The sequence below is a fragment of the Cavia porcellus genome, unplaced genomic scaffold (assembly GCF_034190915.1).
Source record: "Cavia porcellus strain 051 isolate PalLab524CR breed Dunkin Hartley unplaced genomic scaffold, mCavPor4.1 scaffold_11, whole genome shotgun sequence".
In the NCBI taxonomy this organism is placed as follows: domain Eukaryota; kingdom Metazoa; phylum Chordata; class Mammalia; order Rodentia; family Caviidae; genus Cavia; species Cavia porcellus.
Genome location: NW_026947494.1, coordinates 14,271,004 through 14,296,556, shown reverse-complemented (window position 1 = coordinate 14,296,556; position 25,553 = coordinate 14,271,004). Strand labels below are relative to the sequence as shown.

Here is a 25,553-nt window from a genome sequence, read left to right as displayed (position 1 = left end):
TATTTTGTGAGATTGAAGGAGTTGATATTATAGTTTATAAGAATATACATAGAAAAATACAATTGAATATAAAGAAAATTGGTGGATTGTCCAATTTCAGCATTTATTATAAAAGTATAATGACTAAGACAACACAGCACTAATAAAAGGATAGAATGATAGATCAATGCAATAGAAATAGACTTCTACACCTGTGTTTAACTGACTACGGACAAAGGAGCAAAGAAACAGTCTCCTCAACAAATTGTGTTATAACAATTGGATTGCCATTGACCCAGTTTGCCGGGTGTTTCACAGCAAATACCGCAGACTGAAGGCTGGAGAATAGAAATGTATTCTCTCACAGTTCCAGAGTCTTAAATCCCAGGTCATGGTGTTAGCAGGTGTAGTCTCTCCTAGGCTTCTCTGTCCTTGACTTGTAGACGGCTACCTCTCCACCGTGTCCTCACACAGCCTGTTGTCCGTCAGTGTTGTCTGGTATTTCTCAGAGGTTTAAATCTCTTCTTAGAAGGACACCTGTAAGATTCAATTTAGCCTGAAGACTACTAAAAAACAACACAAGCTTTGTGAGTCCATTAAATTGGATTGGATTGGACTGGATTGGATTGGATTGGATTGGATTGGATTGGATTGGATTGGATTGGGTTGAATCGAATCAAATTGAATCAAATCGAATTGAATTGAATTATAGAAGGGACAAAAATATAGCAACAGCAGGTTAGTGACTGCCATGGAAAATGAACAAAGAAAGAGGCTGATTACAGAAACTTTTTGTAGTGATGGAAATATGCTACATTTTGACGGTTACGGTAGATGCCAGGCTATAAACATTGGTGAATGCTCATCAGATTTTGTATTTAAAATACTGGACTCTGAGGTTGGAAAATATTGAAGACTAGCAAGATTTTATGAATTTTTCCCATTTTAAAAGTTTAATCCTTTATACATAGATCAGTTCATAGGTGAACACGAAACAGAATTCTAAGCCCTTGTCCTTCAAAGCAGGAACTGGGTAGGAAACAGAGCACACCAGTTTTTCCTATTAACAGGAGGTGGGAAAGAAATATTGTTTTGAAACGATCTCATGGTTGTGGTGATTGGATGATCTTTTTTCCTTAGACCACCTTTTAATCCTTCCAAAAAATACAGTAATAAAGGGAAGAGGGATGATTTCCAGAATTATGACAAAATGAGAAAGGGAATATTGCATTCCACAGCTCCATTTTCCCCCAGCCTGGTGCCAACTCAGAAACAAAACACTTATGAAATTATATTACCTCATATCTCTTAAGGGATAAAATGAGAATTTCACTTTTAATGTCTAAACCACTAATCATATCAAAGCTTAATCATTGTGGTAACTACCGAGGCAAAATGAAATTACAGACAAAATGTTTTACACTCTGCAGGAATTATTTTTGCTAGGGGAGAAAAAAAATCACACCTCCATGGCTCTGAATAGATACTGCAGGAGGGCCAGAGGATCATGCTTTAGTGATTAATGTAATCAATGTTTCCCTCTTTATCTCCCGTGAATATGAATTGTTACCCAGATTAATTTAAACTTTTAATTAGCATACAAGGTTATCCTTCGCGTTAAATTATGTACCTGTACTGCAAATTAACTTCAAAAGCTTTAAGGTACTTCACAGAGAAAGAATAATACAGTATTAATCATACTAATAATATCACATAAATATATACAGAGAAATTGAATTTTAGACAAAATATGAATATACTCATATTCATTGCAGCAAAAATAAAACATATACAAACCTTAAAAGTTATTAAATATATAATTATGTTAATCTGTTATCCCAGTATTTGGTAAAATAGGTTTCAAAGCAGTATATACTGCTGCATTTTTTTCTGGTTTAACGAATATATCAATAATTTTTATTTGGGCCTTGAAAAATTTGTAATCTAAGAAAATTAAGAATTGCTATACAAGACAATTTGCTTTTGCTAGTACTAAAATGAGTAAGTACTTAAAATTCATTTTTATTTGCATAAATCAAAATATTGTACCCTGGAGCTATAAAGCAAGTAGGTACATTAACTAAAGGTAAATGTGATTATAACCCGTCTATTCATTCAGCATGCAAATAAATACAAGAATTTTATAGCAACAACCATCTGTTAGACACCATCCTAAATGTTTCATAGGTAGGATGTCATCTACCTTTCATTATTACCTTAATGAATAAAGCACAGATGAGGACCCAAGCATTCAGGTGGTGGCCAAGACCAAACAATGAGCCAGTCACCACAGCAATGTGGGCCCAACTCAAACCAAGGGAGTCCTGCTCCAAAGGTTCCTGGAAGAAGCACATTGAGTTTTCTTTTCAACTCCATATTCTTTAGCTTTGACATCTATTTTTAAAATCAATTCAGTCACTAAAATGCAATTTGCATGTATTCATGTCCTGTAAGTACAATGACATACTGTGCACACTGTTTTTTAAGCATAGCTTCTCCTAAAAAAAATAAAATGAAGTGACTCTGTGTGGTGTGTCCATTGCTTTGCACTGCAGTATAGCTATAGGATAATCTATATTATCCTTTTAATTTTATCCTGGTATGTTTTGAAACTAAAAAATAACTTTTAAGTTGTTTTCATACTATGTCTCTTTTAGATTGATGTATCATTTCATTTGTTCTGGAAGTGTCAAATTATTTCATTTTATTTTATTTACAATACTTTGTTAATGATTGTGTCCTTGAATCAGTTATAATATTTTAAAAATAATGTGGATTAGAGGTGCAAACACACCATATGCAATGAAAACATATAACTATTTCAAATTTTCTACTTGAAAATTTGATATCTCTATCAGAACTGCAAAACATAATAAAAAATAAGGACTCAGTACTCTCTCCTACAGTACAAAATAATATATTCCTGTCTTCATACAAATTGTTTCATATATACCATACTTGGTTATATGATGTTATAATAGAAGGTAAATAAGACACCTTTCTTGACTTTTGCAAAAAACGAGAAGAGTTTTAAAGTTTTTATGACTGAAAAATATTATAATATTCTGAAGACTTCCTTGGATTTGCTACAACATAGTGGTAATTTTTTGACACTAAGCAAGCCTTACTAATTTATAGCACTTGAATTTGTAAAGCATTGTAATCTTCAATTCCTATGAAATCTCCATTTCAACTACTTGTATTTTCTAGTTAAAGACTGAAAACACACTACTCAAAATTATGAATCTTATGAAATAAAGTTAAGGAAATCCCATATCATCTAAAATACTGCAAAATTACACTTTAATTTATAGAACTAGAGAAGTTGAAAGCAAAGGGTGAAAAGACATTTCTAGGTTTTCTGAAATCTACTGAGATGCAGAAAGCAATACCAATCTGAATATATGTGATTCTAATGAAGATATAAAACATTCAAATAATAGACAATATGCATAGGTATCTTCTGTGAAGTTTTCAGAACCAATGACCTTGCCCAGTTCTTCCACTGTTTAAGAACCCAGGTCTAGAGAAGTGGGAGACTTTCCGATAAACAAGGTTGAGAACCAAGGTTACTGTCCCCTAATTTGCAGCTTCTGGTTTGAAGCATGTTGTCCTTAATATTTTGTATTTCCACATACACAGTTACAGTGTGCACTTTAGGCAGATTATGCAATTCGCCATGCTTGATCTCATGAGTAATCTTAATAATAGTATTATATGATTGAATCCTTGACTTATGCTAAATATTTTTACAATGAATAAGATATTATGGCTATATTAATTTCATAAAATACCATTAATTTTGTTTTTCCTGGATGTGATACTTTTAAAATGTTAGGAAGTAACTTCATTTAGCATGCAATAAAATGGCAATTTGGAGAAAATTAAAATAATTTGATCGTTGAGAATTTGAATCTGTTCTGACAATCACATTTGCATCTGCGAGGGGCTTTCCAGTTAGTGTAGTGCAGTAACTGTATAATCCAAACCCTGTTTTTAACATCTCCTCTTAATGGGTATATTTCTGTAATCTTTAGTCTTAGAAAATGACCATTTGTGTTTATCTAATGCTTGTTCTGTTTAATTATATCATTTTACGTATTTATGTGTTATGTGTATATAAACTTTAAGCAAGTTTGGGACATTAAATAGAAATAAAATGTTAAGTCTCAATAAAGAATTACAAGGATTCTGTCTTTGAGGTAATGTTTGCTTTGAAAGAACAACTTCTTCTCCAGGTAATAAAGAGAAAATTTTGTGATGTGTAGAGCAGAGTTTGGAAACATCTCAGACTTTGGATCATAGCACACACAACTCATCAATAATGCGATTCTAAATCCGTTTTCCCAATTCCTGTCTTCCAACTTCTCTCTCTTCTATGCTATTTTTTTCAGTCTTCAGTTGTTTTTCAAAACAATGTCACATTTCTCATCATTGAGATGATACTTTTCTGCTACAGCATGTTTAGTCTTATGTTTACTTATCTATCTGCCTATTAGATCCAACGCCTTTAAATTCACAGACTAAATTGTGTTTTCTCTTCCTTGATCTATTTCCAGGTTACAACGATATAGCAAAATTACAAGTCCTCACAACATAGAGGAATGAAGTCATGAACCAAAAGAGGAAATTAGGAGAGTTTTATGGGAAACAAAGGAAAGAAGACCAGCTCCTGGGTTTCCAGGCAGGATCCCAAATAGATTGCCACTATGATTTTTTTGCAGGGATAATTTATACAGCAAAACCATGATGTGGGTACAATGCAGATCAGACTACAACCAAACTATATAGGATTACAAGTATAGCTGCTTAGTTAATATCGATCCAGTAAATGAGTCATGTAACAAGGCTACATGTAAAGAACAAAGACATTTTAGGGGAGGGATGGGCTCAGATGTTCTGCATCTACCTGCATGACTGATGCCTGTCTGGATTTACAGGACCAGATGGTGCTAATGATAAGAGAATCTCAAGTTATCATTTATGCCTTCAATTGGCCCTTGAGTCTCCATCCTGAGGCCTGACCTTGTTCAGGTATGTCTCCAGCCAAAATCCTGATGTATTTTTCATTTGTGCTGACTCCTCTGAAGGCCATGTCCCTCTCTATTAATTTCTACTAAGTACACTGTCTGTAATAGCAGAACAGTGACGACCATGAAGTTAATGCCTATTATTCAGGACCACAAATCTTAAGAGCACAGGTTAAGTTTCACTAGAACTGATAGTATATAAAGACTACTTGGTAAATGGGTAGAAGAAGAATTTGGAAAACCAGAAAAACCCTTATGATTCAATTTATGTTAAAAAATGTTAGAAAATGGCCCTCAGTAATTACCAAGCCAAGATAAATAATCAGAAATGCATGTGTGAAAAGTCTTTATTTTGTCTGACTAGAATAACAGGAAGAAAATAGGAGGGAAAAAAGAAAGCTTAGATTAGACGTTAGAGTTGAATAGTTAGAATTTATTTTGGAACTAATATAGTCATTTTATTGGTATCTTTATGTAACAATAAGCGGAACATCACTGAATAATGAGTCTGAAAATTTTAAATGCAAGATAACTAGAATAACATTTAACATTGTTTACATATAGCAGAAATTCCATACATTTTTGTTGAATAACAAGTGAGTCAATGAGCCACATTTCAACAAAAAAATTAGTTTGCAGAACTTCACAAAATGTAGCATAGAGAAGTAAGTGACATCCAGGTTGGGTTCTTTCCTGCATAAGCTCCTAACAGGAGGGACTAAACTTTTTCAATGATCAGCTCGAGTCGATTTCCACCAATGTTGGCATAAACTCCATATGTGCCTTCCAAAGTCATATGTTAAAGCCCTAACCCCAAGAGGAAAATATTTAAAAACGGGTTTGGGTGAAGTTACTTGTAGATGACATAAATTAAACACAATATTGGTGATAGGATTAGTTTCTGTGTAAGAGGGAGAGAGGCCAGGACTTCTTACCATGTGAGGACTCAGCAAGAAATGGTTACATGAAAGCCAACAAAGCCTCACCAGAAACCTGCCAACATGGTGCCCTAATCTTGGGTTTCTTATCCTCCCTGAGAAACAAGTGCCTTCTTTGTAAACTACTCTGGTGATGGTATCTTGCTAACACAGATTCCTATGGCTTGAATTATGTTGGTGCTCCCCAAAATTCATAATATCTTGTACTCAGTGTGATATTATTAAAAAACAGAGCCTTTGAGGAAGTGACTAAGTCATAGTCCTCCAGCCTCATGACTGGGGTGACTTGGCAGGTGAAAGAGAATCGAGCATCCCTCATTTCCCCACTGAAAAGATCGCAGTAAGCAGTCATCAAATCCCAAACCTGCTGCCGCCTCCATCTTGGAGGCATCTTACCAGCCTCCAAGCAGAAGGATTAAATTATAAATTAGACAGGTTATAAGTCGCTATGTTGGAAGTATTCTGCTATCATAGTCGAAATGGACAAAGGTACAGCCTGAACTAAGACAAAGAGAAAGAGACAGAGACAGAGACAGAGATACAGAGAGATAAAGACAGAGAGAGAGAAGAAAGGGAAAGAAAGATGTCCTAGTTACTTTTCTTGTTGCTGAGACAAAATAACGAATGCCTAAAGTTAAAGGAGGAAAGGTTTATTTAGCTCCCAGTTTTTAGAAGTTTCAGTGCATAATTGGCCTGTTTCAAGGCAGGTTGACACTACAGAAGAGAAACAGTTCATGGCAACAGAAAAGATCAAAGCAACAATGCAGAAGGCTTTTCATGGTGACTAGAAGATAGCAAAGCAACAAGAGAGAGAGAAATGGATAAGTCCCTTTCCTCATAGTGTATGTAGGCTACACGCTTTAGGGTGAATGTAAGACTCAAACCTTCAATCCTAGCTTTGGACCATGACTCACTCCCAAACTCTAGATGCAGCCCCCTCTGAAAAGCCTTGGACCCTTATGAGTCCATGAGGCTTTGCGGGAAAATCCAGACACAAACTAGAGCGCTAGACTTGAAAAAAAAAAAAAAAAAAAAAAAAACCAGGAAACGGTTCATAAACCAGTGAAGCACAAACCCTAACCCTAAATCTGACCGGTGCATAAAGTCTATAACATATCTGAGTAGCCACAAATTTGACTGATCTTTTTGCTTCTTTTGATCCTTTGAGGTTTGTGATGCAGACATATAAAAGACACACAGTTGCTACACATTGTCTTGGCATTTTCTAACTTCATATACACTACTCTCTTTAAGGGATTAGATGCAACTTTACAAAAACACTTTCTTTTGCCTATTCACAATTTTATCACGTCTATTTATTGAAATTAGTTGCATTCATATAGCAACATTTGCAACATTCAAAATTAATTGAATTAATTGACTGAAATTACATATCACTTCATTATTAATGAACTGAAAAATCACTTTGTCCCTAAGGCTGAAATGTTTTATTTGTCATTTTTTAATAAATTACGTTTCCAATTGGTAACATGATGGTTTGGATCTATATTTTTCCATACCTTTAGTATTTATTTTTTTATCTAAAATTAAATGTAGAGAAATACTATCATTGCCTTCGATGTTAACATTTTTTCTATTAATACAAATATTTCTGCCTTTGTTGTTCATTTTATATTAATGGACAGGGATTCATAAGCAAAATATAGAGTCCATGTTCTTTATTTATTCATTTATTTATTTAAACAAAGAAAGAAAGAAAACAGAAAAAAGGTTGAAATAATACAGTATTCTAAAAATATATTAACACTAAGAAATCGCTAGTTAATAAGTTGCATATTGTCATCTTAAAAATAGTTTTTCAAGTTACAAAATAAAACAATAAAAAGTGGACAATCAAACAATGACAGTGCAAACCATTCTGTTCAATGATTCAGCAAAAACTTAGTAGTATGGTGATCTACCTTACCCACTTAAACATACATACAGTTATAGCCTTTAGAGTACTTTCCCTCCCTTTAATTTTTACAATATCTATTATACATTTTGGATCTTATTACTCTAGAATTCCACAGAAATTATTTCTTTCTTTTTCTTTAGATAGGGTCTCACTTTGTAACTCATGCAAGTTTTGAACTTGAGGCGACCCTCCTACCCCTCTTCCTGGGTGCTGGGATTACAGGCATATACCACCATGTTCACCAGTTTTTCTCATTCTTTGTTTAGGTATTCAGAAGTTTTATAATATTCTTCCTTGGTTCTTTTTTATCATGAACTTTCAAAACTGAGATGTGAGTCAAATAAAATAGCAAGAACATTGTATCTGTAGCCAAAAATCCTCAGTTAAAATTACGTTTCTGCCAATTTCAATTTCTGGGATTATAGGTAATCCCTAGATTTCTTAAGACTTCGGTTTTGTTCTATCAATAATTCAGTCATTATAGTCCTGTCTTCTTTGGGATTTTGTGCCATTTAGATGACCTCATACAAAAGAAGCACTAAGAAACTATCACTGTGTTTACTGTTGAATTGGTTAGCATACTCCAAAGGAACAGAATCAGTGGAGAAAAAAAAAAAAAAATATATATATATATATATATATATATATATATATAGTTACATTAGAGGATTTATTCATAACTTACATGGTCAGTAGGAGAGCTGGAAGGCCCATGGGTGCTCAGCTCAAGATGACAGAAGCCACAGAAAAGGGGGTTGCAAAGGCCTAAAAACTCCCTGGAGAAAAATAGCACAAATTTCTGTTGGAGAACTGAAGAAAATATCTATTTTCATCAATCTTATTCTGTTATACACTTTCACCAGTTTATGATTGAATTTGTGAAATGATCTTTGAAATCTTACTTTTTTTCAATCTTTCTAAATTTGGTTATTTTTTAAACCTTATTAGCCTTATTCCAAAATGTAAATTTTTATTTCACAATCTCTTTGTCAGACATGTATAATAATCCATTATCATGGAGGAATGAAAAAAATTTAACATTAGAAGTCAACTACTGATTAATCATGATTTATTTACAAACAGTTGTATCATCTTTTACTTGAGAAGTTGTTCCTGCTATTATGTATGTTATGTGTCATGCAGGTAGTACAGGTCCTTCACACCTTTCAGTAGGTGAAGACAAGAAAATGTGTTGTCAACAGCTAAAGTTTTGACCCCATCATAGGTGATCTGTAGGTCACAGCATCAAAAATACAGACTGGCTATCGATTTCAAATTTTATTTTAAATTAATAAATACATTATTTTATTTTTAAAAAATTGTACAAGTTAGTAAAACTTTACTTAGGAAGGCAAAACAAAGAATGATATATAACTACTATGAATGTATGAATAAAATACTTTTAGCAAACAAAAAGATGCATTGCTCAAAAAATAATTGAAATTGGAAGCCTTATTTATATGTTGACTATCTTTTATAAACTTTAATATGATTAATCGTATTAACTCAGTACTTGAATAATAAATGGCCTGTTTGAAACATATTTATAACATTTTGCATTTTCTTCTCATGTGATCTCATGGGTTTTTTTTTTTAGATTTTTTTTATTAAGGAAAAAAAGAAAAAAAACAGAAATAGGGTACAAGTTATACAGAATGTCAGAAAAAATAAACAATAGGAAATCACTAGTTAATAGATTACATGTTATCTTAGAAATAGTTGTTCAAGTTACAAAATTAAAGCATATAAAGTGGACTTTCAAACAGTGAGACTGGAAACAGTTTTGTTCAATAATCCAACAAAACTCAGTAATATGGTTATCTATCTTACACACTTAAATATATATGTGGTTATGTTCTTTAGAGCACTTTCTTTTCCTTTCTTTTGTACAATGACAATTACACATTTTGGGTTTTATTACTCCCACACATCTTATTACTTTTTTTTGAAGAGAGTAAAACCAAATGTGACATAACAGAACAGAGTCAGTCAAATTAAAAGGATGAACATAATAGATAATGTAAAAACAAAATACTAGGTGATCAACAATGGTTACCATACTGTCTCTTGCTATCTTAAAAAGAATTGCCTATATAATCAGTTATAATAAAATTGAACAAAACAGTAAAGAATAAAACCAAAACATTGGAGACATTACAGGGCTTTAAAAGAAAATAATAGTCAACCGGAATGGGCGTCATAATGAATCTTATTGTCTTTACAGTCGCCTATACTTTTGAACTTGGTACTATCAAGCAAAGGAGAATAGAGGAAAATCAGTCAAAGCAAGATGGTGAGGGCTATAGAGGTTTCAAATCAATTTAATAGGAAATCGCGAAGGCTTCACCGCTAGGGTGCACCTCCAGGCGCTGGGACCTGGTTTGGGCTAGCCTACTGGGTCTTAGCGGTGTCACGCAGGCCAGGCGCTCCGCACCAATCCTGCTTGAGAGGGGAATATGTGACTGAAGTCACTGCAGCACCCCATTCTGGCAAGTCTGCCTGGTCCCAGTATGTCCTTTGCTGGAGCCTCCTACTCTATGAAACGGTCCCTGTTCCGCTCACTCACCACAAATCACAAGTTGATGTAGGGCAACTCCATTCACAGATTCCCGCTCTCAGAGCTTTCGCGTGTCTCTCTACCTGCCCTGCAGATTTGGACGCAGCATCAGCAGGAAATTCAGATCGCGGCTGCCAGTGGCGCGGGTTCTAGTTTCCACGCTGAGATTTTATCTGTTCCTGTTATAGCACCAGGATTGCATTTCCAGTTGGTTTCTCTTAGCTTAGTTCATTCGTGTGTCAACAGGTTATATCTCCCCTTGCTTAGGACTCCTCATACCGCAGCATTCCTGTATTCTAAGCAGGGTATCTCAGAGAGCCTCCATAGCTTGCTGCTGTCTATCCGCCATGTTCTTCCGGAAGCTCCATCTCATGGGTTTGAGAACATCACATGAGAACAAAATATGAAATGTTATGAACTAACAACTCAACATAAAACTTTTTGTAATACTGTTTCTAACCACAAAAACCTTTTGAGAGTCCAGATTGTAAAGTGTAGCGCAAGGATTGTTTCTTGCTTAAATGCATATCATTATATAAAAATATAAAATTAATAAATCCAACTCTATATTAATATGCATGGAAACAAATTTCAGGAAACCTTATGCCGGTATTTTCAGCTATTATGAAGTTTTAAGATTGAACAATAACTAAACATAACATTTAACATCCTACATTGAATTTTCATTATAAAATTTCATGTTTGCAGCAAAATAAGCTAAATACTTTGAAGTAATCTGATAAATACATCAGAAAGTAACTTGGAATGCACTTCAATGTTCTTGGATAACTTCAACTTCAAGGAAAGGATATTAACAAGGTTTGACCTCACAGTGAGATTATGTTACATTTAAAAGAAAATATTGAAGAATGATAAATATCTCCAGCTAAACGCTTTTTTTTTCTTTTTTAAAATTTTTTTCTTAAAGATTAAAAAACAAAACAGTAAAAGGATACAAGTAATGCAGAATTTCAAAAGAATAAACAGTAAGAATCAGTTAACAGATTACATATCATCATCTTAGAAATAGTTGTTCAAGTTACAAAATTAAACCATTCAAAGTGGACATTCAAACAGTGAGACTGCAAACAGTTGTGTTCGATGGTATAACAAAAACTTAGTAATATGGTTTTTTATCTTACACACTTAAATACATATGCAGTTATATACTTTAGAGCACTTTCTTTTCCTCTCCTTTTTACAATGACAGTTACACATTTTGGGTTTTATTACTCCCACAGTTCTTATTACTTTTTTTGAAGAGAATAAACCAAGTGTGACAAAACAAAACGGAGTCAGTCAAAACAAAAGGATGGACATAGTACATGATGTGAAAACAGAATACCAGGTGATCAACAATGGATGCCATAATGCCTCTTGCTACCTTAAAAAGTGTTGCCTGTATCATCAGGTATAATAAAATTGAACAAAACAGTTCAGAACAAAACCAATAAAAACTAAACATTGGAGATCTTACAGACCTTCAAAAGAAGGTAATAGTCAAACCTGAATGGGCATTATAATGAATATCTTATTGCCTTCAAAGTAGTTGCCTATACCCTCAAACTTGATACTATCAAACAGTCAAACAATACAGTCAATACAAGATGGTGAGAGCAATACAGGGGTTCAAATAAGGTTAATAGGAAAACAAAAATGTTACTATATCATGCTATTTTTAATTTATTTTCTCACTTAACTAAAAAAATAATAAAAAATAATTTGAAAAAAAAAAGGAGATTGAGATAAAAGGGAACATAACAAAATAACAACACAGGTCAGAACAGAACAATTTAAGCACAGAGTGCTTCACCACCAGATAACTTCACATAATAGTACTTACCATAGTATCACTTTTCTTGAAATAAATATTTGAGTATAACTTCGTATACTATAGCATCAAACATATCAAGACAGTGTGAAACCATTCAAGTATTACAGGATATTTAGAACCAGCTAAAAGAAAACAAACAATTGTTTCTGTATTATTTCTTTGCCTATAAAAAATTTGGTTTGTACTATCACATATAATAAAATCCAATAAGATACAGCCTGATAAAAACCAATAGAGACAGAAGAACAAAGCTTCCTGGGACTTCAAAACAAGATTATATTGAATCAGCACTAGCTATTATGATGTCTTGTTTTCTTCAAAATAGCTGTTCATACTATCACAGACAATAAAATCAAACAATTCAGAATAAAACCATTCCAATTAATGAGTGAAAACATTATAAGGTTTCAAAGCAATATAATGGGGAATCATGATTACCACATAATTTTATGTATTCTTATCATTTCTTACAATAGGGAAACTATTCGGTATTTATACATGTGAGTTTGATTTATTTCACTTATGAGTATGGTCTCAAGCTGCATCCATTTATTTATAAATATCTCAATGTGATCCTTTTTATAGCTTAGTAGTACTCCATTGTATAAAAATACCACAACTTTTTTATCCAATCCTCAGTTGAAAGACACTAAGTTGTTTCCAAGATCTGGCTATTACAAATCATGCTGCTATAAACATAGGTGGACATATATCACTGTGGTATGATGCTTTCAGTTCTTCTGGGAATATGCCTAGAAGTGGAATACCTGGAACAAATGGGACTTCCAATCCCAGCTTTTTGAGAAAATCTCCAAACTGACCTCCACAATGGTTGCACCAGTCTACACTCCCACCAGCAACGTAGGAGAGTTCCTATTTCCCCACAGCCTCTCCAGCATTTGTTGGTGGTGGTTTTCTTTCTTTCTTTCTTTCTTTTTTTTTTTTTTTTTGTCTTTTTCATTTTTTTATCGGTACCAGGGATCAAACTCACGAGTGCCTGCTTGCAAGGCAGGCGCTTATGCCGCTGAGCTAAACCCCCAGCCCCTGTTGGTGGTTTTCTTGATCCTGGCCATTCTTTCAGAAGTGAGATGAAATCTCACTGTGGTATTAATTTGCATTTCTCTAATGACTAATGATGATGAACATTTTTTCATGTATTTATTTGTCATTTGTATTTCTTCATCTGAGAAGTGTGTATTCATCTCAGATGCCCATTTTTGGATTGGATCTTTGAATTTTGGGGGTCTGTTTTTTTTAAATTCTTTATATGTTTTAGATAGAAGTCCTTTGTGTGAGGGACAGTTCACTAAGATATTTTTTCCAGTTTGTGGGTTTTCTTTTCACTATGCTGGAGATTTCTTTTGACATGCAGAAACATTTTAATAAGAGGTGAACCCAGTTATTGATTCTGGGAAGTATTTCCCATGTGGTTTGATTCCGGTTCATAAATTCTCTACCTACCCGTATGTCTTCAAGGTTTTTACCCAATTTGTCTTCCAATAGATTTAGTGTTTCTGTTTTAATATTCAGATCTTTGATACGTTTAGATTTTAATTTAGTATATGATGATAGCCATGGGTCTAGTTCTAGTTTTTGGCGTATGGAGAGCACCATTTACTAAAGAGACTATCACTTTTCCAGTGAACGTGTTTGGCTCCTTTATCAAAGATAAGGTGGTTGGATGTGTTTGTAGTTGTGGTTGTATCTTCTAATCTATTCCATTGATCTTTGGTTCTGTTTTGGTTCCAGTACCATGTTGATTTTACTACAGTTGCTTTGTAGCATAACTTCAAGTCAGGGAATGTGATGCCTCCTGCCTTGCCTTTGCTGCTTAGAACTGTCTTTGCTATTCTGGGTTTCTTCTCACTCGAAATGAATTTTAGGAGTGCTTTCTTGAGATCTATGAGGTATGTTGATGGTATTTTTATTGGGATTGCATTGAATCTGTATAGCAGTTTTGGGATAATGGCCATTGTCACGATATTTATTCTTCCTATCCATGAGCAAGGGATGTCTTTCCATTTTCTGAGATCATCTTCAATTTCTTTTTTCAGTGTATTATAGTTTTCCCTGTATAGGTCTTTCACTTCTTTCGTGAGAGTAATTCCCAAATATTTCATTTTTTTGGTTGCTAGTGTGAAGGGTATGGTTTAACTTATTTCTCTGTCAGTGATTTTGTTGTTAGTGTATAGGAATGCTATTGAATTTTGAGTATTGACTTTGTACCCAGCTACATCACTGAATTTATATATTATGTCTAAGAGTCTTTCAATGGAGTTTTGGGGGTGTTCTATGTAGAGTATCATGTCATCTGCAAATAATGATAATTTAACTTCTTTTCTTATCTTCAAACCTTTTATTTCTCTCTCTTGTCTAATTGCTCTGGCTAGTATTTCTAGTACTATATTACATAGAAGCAGTGATAAAGGACATCCTTATCTTGTACCTGATTTTAAAGTAAAGTCCTTCAGTTTTTGGCCACTTAGTATGACAAAGGCTGTTGGTTTGTCATAGGTGGCCTTTATTATACTGAAATAAAGGCCATTTATTCCAATTTTCTGTAAGGTTCTTATCATAAATGAATGTTGGACCTTAACAAAAGCTTTTTCTGCATCTATAGAAATGATCATGTGATTATTAGTTTTGGCTTTATTGTGTGGTAGAGTACATTTATTGATTTACATATGCTGAACCATCCCTGCATGCCTAGGATGAATCCCACTTGGTCATGCTGTATAATCTTCTTGATGATTTGCTGCATCCTATTTGCAATATTTTATTGAGGATTTTTGCATCTGTGTTCATTAGGGAGATTGGTTTGTAGTTCTCTTTTTTAGTTGGGTCTTTCTCAGGTTTTGGTACTAGAGCAATATTTGCTTCCAGGAATGACTTAAGAAGGATTGCTTCCCTTTCAGTTTCATTGAAGAGTTTGAGGAGTGTCGGCATTAGGTCTTCTTTGCATGTCCTGTAGAATTCTGCAGTGAATCTGTCTGCGCCTGGACTCTTCTTTGTAGGTGAGGACTTAATTACATTTTGAATTTTATTAATAGAAATTGGGTTATTCAGCAGTTTTACATCTTCTTGGCCTAGCTTTGGTACTTCATTTCCTTCTAGGAGTCTGTCTATTTCTTGTTATCAAACCTTTGAGAGTAGAGGTTTTCAAAATAGGTGTTGAGATCTTCTGTATTTCTATAGAGTCTGTAGTGATTTTTCCTTATTACATGAATTTGAGCTTTTTCTTTCCTTTTTCAAATAAGGTTGGCTAGGAGACTATCGATTTTATTTATTCTTTCAAAGAACCAACTCTTTGATTCATTGATTCTTAAGATTGTTTTCTTAATCTCTATTGCACTGATTTCTGCTCTGACTTTTATAATATTTGTGACTTTAGAAATCTGAACTCAGTATTGGAGACTTTGATTAAGTCTTACAATGCTGTTAATCTGAAATCAGTAATAGGCATTTTCCAGGCAACTGTAAGCTATAAAATTTGCAACTATATTACCAGGAAAGACAAGATAAAAATGTGATTCAGCATAACTTTCACTTTCCTTAACTATCCAACCAAAATAAATTTCAAAACTAATTATTTTACCAGTGTGATTTTTATGTAAAATTGGCATATCATTTTTACTTTAAATATACAGTACATTTACAGTTAATTACAAATAAATCCATAATAATTTAAATCTAATTTCTATTCATAAAGTTACTAGTAAGCATTTTTATTTTTCCCCTGTGGTATTTGTTTTCGTTACTCAATATGTAAGGTATAATCTCAGTGCAAAGCATTTTGCTAAGTAGTTGTAGGAAATTTTTTGTTAAGGAATGTTTATGTTCAAGCAGAAGAATATGTACAAGAAACCCTAACTTTATAATGGTATTTTGAGTTTGAATAATATAAACTGCTGTATTTACAGAATTTTAAAATTTTAATATCTGTAGAACAGTGTTCTTCATAAGTCATTTGTTTCTGTTCAGAATCTTCAAAATCTTTTTCTTTAGGCTCGCATTCCACCCACCTTACTATCATACGCAGCTAACAAAAAGCTCAAGGATAAAATTTTAAGCAGTTAATCCATAGGCATTAACAGGATTCTATTTTATATAATTATACAGGAAAGAATATAACAAGTAAAACCAAGAAAATGTGAGATTATTACTTTCCCACATTCTTAAAATACATTAGGTAAATAAACCACTGAAGACATTTTTAAATAAAAATTTAAATTAGTTCAAACATAGCTACAAAACTAAAGAGAGGAAAGAACAAATCACTCTATAAAAGTGACCAGTCTCTCTTATAACTGCATACTATGGATTCTTTTAGAGCACCATCTGAATGTTACAAATGTGTTAAATATCCATAAAATATCTGTCTCTGGACATTCATTGTATAAGAAAACATTGTTAAACGGCTTTGTGAGAGTCCATAGTAATTAAAGAGAAATTATTAATATCAGAATCCAGTTTCAATTTTTACTACAAAGCATAGAAATGCCAAACAATGTTGGTAACTAAAACCACAATGCTCAGAAACAAACTCTGGTCTACTTTAAAAGTTTGAAAGCTTTGTATGGACTTTTCCCATGACTCCACGGTGTATTTATGTGTCACTAAACATTAGCAGTGTTATCCGTACCACCTGTACCTTCAAATAACTCTGCGGAATTTGTTATGCATGAAGTAGCCAATAAAAACTGAGTGTAAAGATGAAAGTTAAGACTGTGTTATGGTCAATGGAAGGGAAACAAAGAAAAAAATGGGGCCTTTTGAATTTCAATATTAATGGAAGGCAGTTGTAATATAACACAATTCCTCTAAAACCAATGTCAGGAAATCCGTTTTGTTATGCTCGGTTCCAAGAGAATTACAAATCATCTAATCACACTAGGACAGAGGCACAGAGCACAACTGTAATATTGTCTTGGGGAGTCAGATGTTAGAGTGTGCGTCCTAGCCTGCTGATTTACCAGCCAGAGGACTGTGGGCAATTAAATTAATCTCAGAATGCACGGGGATCTTCATAGAGAGTTAGAGGACATAGGAGGTCATATTTACATTCACTTCAGTCTTTCTCTTTTGATTTGGTTCCCTATAGAAGAATTAGGAATTCCCATCCTACTGTACTCAGTCACAGCCATGTAACATTTTCATAGCAGTAAAATGTGCATGGAAATGCTAAGAGCATGTTTTAAAGTCAGGAGAGCAGCCACGGGGTCACACAGGCTCTGTCCCTCCACCGTAAGTTAGCCTTCACATAGCAGGGGGCAGACCATGCACAAGCCGACCTGAAGAGGTACCAGCCTCGCTCACTACACCTTGGGAAAGTATCATGCAGCTGTTAATGCAGTGTAACACCTCTCCCTGACTAAAAAAGGTGTGCATTACTTTCAAAACCAACCATTGCAGATACAATAAAAAATTGGAAAATATTGAATATACAAAAGGAGTGATTGTAAAAATTAACGTGGTAGGGAGATCTATTTTTGAATACTATAGTATACTTCAGCCTGATTGATTTTTGCCCTATTTCCCTACTATCTTGCTAGTACATATTTGCAGTAAATGATTACATTCTTCATGGGGAGTCCGTACATGTGTATAAGACATCTGAACTCTTTCTTGTTTAGTATTGCTTTCCATTCCCCTCTCTTCAGCCTCCTTCCGTCTCTTGGTCCCATTCCCTTTTGCATAAGATCTGTCTCCCTACCTCCTATTACCTATCTTTTATTTTGCTTTCAACTTCTTTATTATTTGGTTTTCTCATGTGAGACAAACCACGTGTTATTGCTGCTGTGTCTAGTGTAATTTATGTTATGGTCTCAAGGTGCATCTACTTTCCTTCAAGTGGCTTACATTTGTCATTCTTTTTGACAGAGTAGTACTCTGCTGTGTATAAATACCAGATTTCCTTCATCCATTGATTTACTGATAGACAAGATTGAACTATTATAATCATAAGCATAATAATTTATGTATCAGTGTGATATGCTATCTTGCACTGTTCTTGGAAAGATATCTAGAAGGGGAATACATAGGTCCGATGTAATTCTATTTCTCCTTTTTTGAGGAGCCTCCACACCCATTCCCATAGCACTTGTACTGATTTTCACTCCCACCAGCTCTGTAGAAAACTCCTTTCTCCCCATATTCTCACCATCATTTCTTTTCATTCAGTTTGATGCTCATTATTTCTGGAGTAACATGGTCTTTCAAAGCCATTTCAATGTGCAATCCTCTAATGACCAGAGGTATTGAACATGTTTTTCATGTATTTATTGACAGTTTACACCTTTTTTCTGAGAAGTGTTGAACCATTTCAGATGTTTAGTTTTGATTGGCTCTTCCATGAGGGAGTAATATTTTCCATTCTTCATGCCTTCTAGATATTAGCTCTTTGTCTGAGGAATCATTGGCAAAAGCCTTTGCCCATTCTGTCCATAATCCCTTTACTGTATTGCTTGTTTCCTTTGCTGTGTCAAAAGTTTTAATTTGCGACAACCCTATTTGCTGATTCTTTCTGACATTTCTTGTGCAATAGATATTCCATTCAACAAGGCCTTGTCTGTGTCTATGCATTCAAGAGCTTTACCTGTTTTATCTTCCATTATATTAAATACTTCTGTTTTAATATTTAAATATTTGATTCATTTTGAGTTGAAATTAGCATATTGTGAGATATATGAGTCTAGATTTAATCTTCTCCTTGTGGACAGCCAGTTTTATCAGCACTTTTTGTTAAAGAGGTTTTCTTTCGTCTAGCATCCCCTTTGTCAAGGTTCAGAAAATTGAATATGTTTGGCGTGCTTTTCTGTTCCATTGATACACATGCCTGTTTGTGTCAGCACCATGCTGTTTTTACTACTGTAGCTTTGTAATGTGATTTGAAATCTAGCATTGTGATGCATCCCACTTTGCACTTATTTCTTGGGACTTCTTCTGCAGTTCTGGGTCCCCTCTGATTCTGTATGAAACTTAGAATTGTTTTTTCTAGTCTGTGAAGAGCACAGTTGGCATTTTGATTTAGGTCATTATAAAACCATTTGTCAATTTTGTGAGTATGGTCATTTTGACACTTTTGGTTCAGCCTATCAGGGAACAGTGGATATCTCTCCATATCCTGATGTCCTCCTCAATCTTTTTTCAAAGTACTGTAGTTTTCAGTGTAAAGCTCTTTCACATCTTGAGTTAGGTCCATTGCTAAGTATTTAAGTGTTCTCAGTGCTACTGAGAGTGATACTGCTTTCCTAACTTCCTTCTCTGTGAATTTATTGCTGATATACAGATTTTTTAATTTTTTTTTTACATTTCTTTTGTATCCTGATATATTCTGAGCTAGATATTATTTCTAAGAATCTTTTGATAGAATTTGGGTCTTCTTTTATGATATGGGCATTCACAGCTATAAAATTTCCCTCTTAGGACTATTTCCATTGTGTTCCACAGGTTCTGCTGTGTGATAACAGAATTATCATTTGATTCTAGGAACTAATTCCTTCTTTGTGACCCATTGATTATTCAAAAATGTATTGTTTCATTTCCATGTGTTTGTATAATTTCTGTGGCTTCTTTTCCTGTTGACCTCATGCAGCTATGTTATGGTGTGATAATATGCATGGGGTAACTTTGATTTTTTTATATTTATTTCAGCCTGCTTTATGGGCTATTATGTGGCCTATTTTGGAGAAAGGTTCTCATGCTTTGAGAAAAATACATTATGTCTTTGTTGAGTGTGACACTGCAGACATTTATAAGCCAGCCCATTTATTCAAAGTTATGGTTCAATTTGGATATTTCTTGGAGGATTTTTTTGTCTTATTCATCTAACTTGATAGTGGAATATTAGATATTCCACAATGATTGGGTTGATGGTTATCAAATCTCTTATGGTAGATACTGTTTGTTTTATCTTTTGGATTAAATGTGTTTTCTTTTTAATGCAGTGTATCATTAGGTCTTGTTTCATGATTCAGTCTGTGAATCTGTGTCTTTTGATTGTGAAGTTGAGAGCATATATTGAGTTATTACTAAAAGGCATTAATTTGCTCCAACAATTTCATAATATTTTTCCTTCTATTTAGCTGATCACTCTGCCTGATGTGCTCAATCCATTAGACATTTTGACATTTTCCCCCTCATTATCTCTTTCAGGGATACCATTGAGAATTTTTTAGTTTGGTTGTCATGAATCCTTTAAACTTCCCTTAGTGATGAAAAATATTATTTCTTAATCTATTCTGAAACACAGTTTTAAAGAAAATGTCAATCTGGGCTGAAAGGTTTTTTGGGGGGGGGCAGGAGCTTAAAATACTTTACTCCAAGCTCTCTTTATCTTTAAAGTCTATATTGAGAAGTCTGCTGCAATTTTAATGGATTTAGTTTTACACATAATTTGTTGCTCTTTTCTAACAGCTTTTAAGATTCTCCTTGTGTTGGACTTCTGGGATTTTCACTATAATATGGTATAGAGAGTTTCTTCTCTAATCATGGGTGGAATTTTATATGGCTTTATTTATCTCTATGTCACTTTCTCCTGAGTATGTAGAAAATACGCTGCTATCATCTCCATAAACAGGTTTTTAATGTTATGTGTGCCATGTTCTAATGTTTACTAATTTTAAATAACCTTAGATTAGTCTATTTTGTGTCTGCTATTAGCAGTTAGATTCATTTTCAGTGTTTCCTTACTGTTTGTGTAGACTTTCTATGTGGATGGTCACTGGTATCAGCCCTATCTTCCAGCTCTTACACTGTCCTCATACTGGTCACCTGCTTCCCACAATTTCCACCCCAGCACTTTAGTCACTGTGGTAGCTCCAGTTCCTGTGTTCTGCAGTGCACACCACGTCATGGCTCTCTCTGCCTAGCTTTACAGCTAGTGGTTTGTGTGTTGAATCCCTGATCTAGAACCGCCTCATTCTATACCTCAGGCTTAGGCAGTGGTCCATGCCAAGCCACATACTTGCTCACATTGGTAGACAGGGAAAACCAACAGACCACTGAATTCTTTGTTGGATATAGGCAGTAGGGTAGGGTTTCAAGCAAGCTTCTGGAATCATTTCCAGCATTTAAAGATGCAGGTTTCTCTAACTAATACACATGCTTGACTTCGTTCCTCATCACCATGAAGGGTGGTACCCCTATGTCCTTCCAGCCTGCAACTAAACCTCTCACAGAGGTCTATATCTAGCCCTCTCCACAAGAGTCTCTTCTGGCCACCTTCCACCCAGTCACTGTAATAGGGTCACACCAGAAACTCTAAAGCGTAACTGTTCTGTGGCTTAGTCCACAGAATTTTTTCTTGAACTGGCTCTTGATTGAACAATCTCAAAAATAGTGGAGACTACACTAGATTTCTTCTCCAATTCTAGCCTTCCTTGGAGCTGTTGACCCTTTCCAAGTTTACCTTGTGCAGGTGAAAACAGGATTCCTCTCTGAGAGCTGAGGTGAGCTTTCCAGACAGGACTGTTCTTTTCTCTGTGTTAAGCTCTGTTTCTCCAACTTCTTTGTAGTGTCTAGTTTTTCCAACAGCCCTCTCCAAACTCTGAGATCTACTTATTTTTTTTTGTTTTTCTTCACTAAGTTGTTGTTCTTTCAAGTGCCCCAATTCAACGTCCTAAGGAAGCAGCTAGATTTTGCTTATATTACATAAACATTTTCATTTCCATTCTTGTTTGTCATATTATTGTTTAGAATTTTCTCATTACACATATTCCAATTTTGATGGATAAGAGATGACAAAGGCTTTTTAGAAAAGAAAGAAATGAGTGGAAAATATTCTAGGGCTTATTTTTTAATATTTGAAATATTTTTAAAACAAAAATATAAAAAGAATGAATACATATCTTATATATAAGAAATATGATAGTCATTTAAAAATGTAAAACAATTTGTTATTTTGATTGAAAATACTAAAGTCAACCTATTAAAGTAACTCTTTCATGGATTATTGAGTTTTATAGGGAACAAGGATCAAATCATTAATGAAATGATACTATTCATTGAGAATATACTTGGCACCAAAATCATTAAAATTATATAGAAATTAATTTTATCTGGTTTTTGAAACTGTAGTAGTACAAACTCCCCAATTTTTGGATTCCTCGGTAACAGTTAGGTAAAAATATATTCATTATGCATATTAGTGAATAAGCTTTTTGCACAATTATTATACACGAACACTAGTACTTCTTAAAATTAAATGTCTTGAAAGAAACAGAATAATACATGCTAATTCTTCAGGCATCGAAGATGTAAGGTATAGAACACTTTTTATACCAGAAAATGAAAAGTTATATGTTTGAAAATCATAATTTTTTTAAAAATCAAAACGTCTGATTGTCTTTATGGATCTCCAAATCCATAATTTTGCCAGTGCTTCAAATAAAGTCTTGCTAGCTCAGTGTTTATTTTCACACCTAATAATATTGTCTAAACTAATTTAATTTCATAAATGCTGCTCCCCATATACATGACTAGAGAAGACAGGAATGGACATAAAGTCTATGATACAGATATTCAGATACTCAAATAGGCTTGGATTATGAATCCATATTTTTTACTTATGCCAAGTGCAATGCACACTGGCAGATAACAAAGCACATAAATGAGCAGGAACCTATGCTCAGAGTATACGAGAAGGAATCTGAGAAAAAGATTTGCAGAAAAAAATGTAAAATCAGAAATTGAATGAGATGAACTAAATCTAGAGAATTAGAACCAAAAGGCCAAAAATGGAGCACAGTGTGTTAGACTAGTACCTTTGATCAAAGGTAGATTTTTTACAACGTGGAAGGAACCCTGGATGCAAGAAAACTGATTAAAAGAATCATAGAGTGAAATTTTGTTCTTTTCATTATAAGCCTCCACTAGCTCCATCAAATTATACCTTCTGCATCTCATCTTGTTCACTTTATTTTGTCCTTTTCAATACTTTGTAGAAAAATTCTCAATTTTCCATGCACATAAATTTCTTTGTAGTTCCAGGAATCAAACCCAAACCCAGCGCCTCCCTCACGTGAAACTAGCACTCTGCCCTGAGTTGTGCCCGCAGCCCATTTCCCTCCACAGTTTTGGTCAAGTTCAGTCTGCCCTTGGTACATGCATGTCCACTTTCTCCAGTGCTCTCCCGTGGAGCTCATAGGACCTTAGTTTCATTGAAAAAATTATTAAAAGAGCTGCTCTCTCCCAATGACTGTCTAACCAGTGCAACCTAAGTTTAATTTCCTCTCTCTCTCTCTCTCTCTCTCTCTCTGTATTTAAATAAAGTGCAGTTTATTGGGTATTACTATATTACTGGACCTCACTGGACATGAATGGATTCTGATATCCCCAAAGGCCCATGTATTGAAGGTGTGGTCTGAAGATCATGGTATTGTTAGGAGGCAGCAGAACCCTTAGGAGGTGGAGCCAAGTGACAGAAAGTTAGATCATTAAGATCTAACAGGTCCTGAAAGGAAACACTGACATCTTTCCCTTTCACTTGCTGTCTCATTACTTCCCAGACAGAGATGAGAGGAGCATCCCTCCTCTGCCCTGTGCGCCCATCTTTATGCACTGTGCTACTACTACAAAGCCCAACACAGCATGACCAAGGGACCATGGACTAAAACCTCTGAAACTGTGAGCCAAAATAATTCCTACATCCTGTTAGTTTGATTGTTTCAGGATTTTTTTACTGTAATAGAACAGCATTGACAAAGATGTCATGAAAACGGGGTGATTTTAAAAATAATACCAAATGGTACCAGATTATCAAATATATTTGCACCAGTTCACAGAAGTGCTGCTTTGATAGTGTCTTTTCAAGCTCAGGTGAAAAGAGGGATGTGAATCGTGTAGTAACTGGGAAGAGGGAGAATTAAAATAAGGGAAACAGGAGGTTCCAAGCATCTTTGTAGTTCCTTACTATCAAAAACAAACAAAACATGAAAAAGTATCAACTATCTGAAGAACGCTACTTAATATGTATGGTGAAGAAGAAACGTAACCAATTATTTAAGAATAACATTTGAAAGATAACACAACTGACCAGGGATTTAGCTCAGTGGCATAAGCACCTGCCTGACAAATACAAGATTGTAAGTTTGATCCTCGGTACTGAAATAAAACAAAACAAATCAAACAAACATAATAGCACAACTACAAACAAGAAAAGGAAGGACAAGCAGGAAATTGATTATGCATAGAAAAAATTATTGAAGCAATAAGAAAATATGAGTAATGAATTTAGAGAGACAGAAGTACACAGCCAATTTGGAATGAAAAGGAAAACATCTTATGAAAAGGATAATTCAGAAAACAGATGATCGCAATAATTAAAAAGATGATATGTTTGGACAGCCCTCAAACATATCCAAATCCTAATCCATGGAAACTATGAAACTATCATGTTCTGTGGAGAAGGGAAATTAAGGTTGCAGATGGGATACATTATTCATAAACTGACCTTAATATAGGAAAGGATCCTGGATTATCTGAAGGTGCCTGATGGAATCACATCATTCTCTAATGTGGAAATGACATTATCAGTGCGTGGGTCAGCCAGCTGCTGCTAGGTTTTAGGAGGGAAGGATTTAAGGAATGCAATGTTTTCCAGAAATGGGAAAAAGCAACAAAACACAATATCTCTTAGAGCTTGAAAGAAATTTGTTATTTCATGATACTAAGTTTGTGATAATTTTGTTACAGAAACAAAATAGGAAAATGATTTAGAAATTAAATACAAAGAAATATTTCAGATATTAGAGAAAAAACAAATAAAAATTAATATTAGAAGAGGGCCAATACTCAATGAATTTTAGCATAATAAAAACTGGAAGAGAAAAAAAAAAGAAGGGAAAATTATTCATGAACATTTCAGTTTCTACATGGAGAAGTTTCAATAGTTAAAACCCCTGAGAGGTCTGTATGTCCTGAAACACTGGGCACATGTAGACAGCAAATGTTGCCGGGAGGAAAGATTTCACACCGTTTCAGGGTTAAAAATCAAAAGCACTCTGGTCTTTCTGAACTTTACATTTAAAGGCCAAGAAAAGTCCTGAAAACAGTAGCCCTCCAGGGTATTTCAGCAGAGCTACAAAGTTGCTCTGCCTGCATTGATGAATGGACTTATCACAGCAGATCTCTTCTATAATTTAAGGCCCCTTCCTGAAATTAATAAAAATTGCAAAACCCAAAAACACACACACTGGAAGATCAGTTAAGCAATGTTGTCCTTGTACAAGGGATTATTATGGAGGCGTTAAAATTGAAGTTTCATGTTTACTAAGATTTAGTTTACCCTATTTTAAGA

At 34.3% G+C, this 25,553-nt stretch overlaps 1 long non-coding RNA gene across 3 annotated transcripts in view; it reads right to left on the bottom strand.

Annotated features, from left to right (window-relative positions):
• The window catches only part of LOC134478061 (uncharacterized), a 194,402-nt gene that overhangs the window by 12,414 nt on the left and 156,435 nt on the right, over positions 1-25,553 (bottom strand). The window contains exons 5-9 of one of the 3 annotated variants that reach the window (XR_010050411.1): positions 12,266-12,378; positions 10,432-10,790; positions 8,551-8,641; positions 2,196-2,318; positions 83-516 (exon numbers count right to left, since the gene is read on the bottom strand). This is a non-coding gene — a long non-coding RNA (uncharacterized LOC134478061). Of the gene's footprint in view, positions 1-82; positions 517-2,195; positions 2,319-8,550; positions 8,642-10,431; positions 10,791-12,265; positions 12,379-25,553 lie in introns of those variants that run through there. The other 2 variants (XR_010050414.1, XR_010050413.1) reach the window with 2 other exon arrangements.